This window comes from Limulus polyphemus, unplaced genomic scaffold (genome assembly GCF_000517525.1).
Source record: "Limulus polyphemus unplaced genomic scaffold, Limulus_polyphemus-2.1.2 Scaffold5968, whole genome shotgun sequence".
Classification (NCBI taxonomy): domain Eukaryota; kingdom Metazoa; phylum Arthropoda; class Merostomata; order Xiphosura; family Limulidae; genus Limulus; species Limulus polyphemus.
In genome coordinates, this window is record NW_013671578.1 from 5,424 (window position 1) to 6,329 (window position 906).

A 906-nucleotide genomic window follows, 5' to 3' on the forward strand; every position below is an offset into this window, starting at 1 on the left:
AAAAAGCGAACATTACTCAAGAACTAGTGTTTAATGTACATAAATTACTTCTAACAATAGTCGTACCATTTATGGATTCTTCCAGTTTTAAAATAAAATAAAAATGTACTGAACATTTTAAACCTTCATATCCACAAATTTCGCTGAAAGTCATCTTTAAACATTAATTACTTACTAATATATATATTTTTTTCATGATGGAAGATTCTATTTCAACACTATAGCAGTTGTACGTTGTTTACAAATTAATGGGGGTAGCTGTTCCAGAGAGGTTTATATTGATTCCACGGTACGCTACCTAGCGGTTCGGGTCAAAGAATGTCTCAGACTGAACGATAGTTTATAGCTTGTTTGAAGTTAAGCACGAAGCTACACAATGGCTATCTGTGCTCTGCCCACCACGAGTATCGAAACCCGGTTTCTAGTACTGTAAGTCTGCAGACATGGCGCTGTGTGCCACTGGGGGTCAAACTGAATGAAGGAAATTATTACATTATTTACATGCTTATCCATATAGCAGAGAACGAAAGAATATTGCTTATAAAGGAGTCGTAATTCATTAGACATTTGGAACTAAGTCTAGATTAAATCTCTTCGTCTTTTCCGATAACGTTTAAAGAGATATCGTGCATCTTAGGCTAAGTTAGAGCAAGTGACGTACTATTTTAAATCTTCCTATGCTTCCTGGTTTCTTCATCCACGACATTCAAGTGACCCGATTTCACCAGACGTGACTTCTCAATGTAAACATCCGTGTTTAGTCTACGGTTCATGAATCAAGGAAGAAAATAAGGTTTGTAATTGGACTGACCCTACTGTAAACTAATTAACATAAATCATATTTAATAAATTTGGTTTTATGAAAATATTGTCAAAGGTGTTGTAAGTAAGACCCAATTTTAAAAC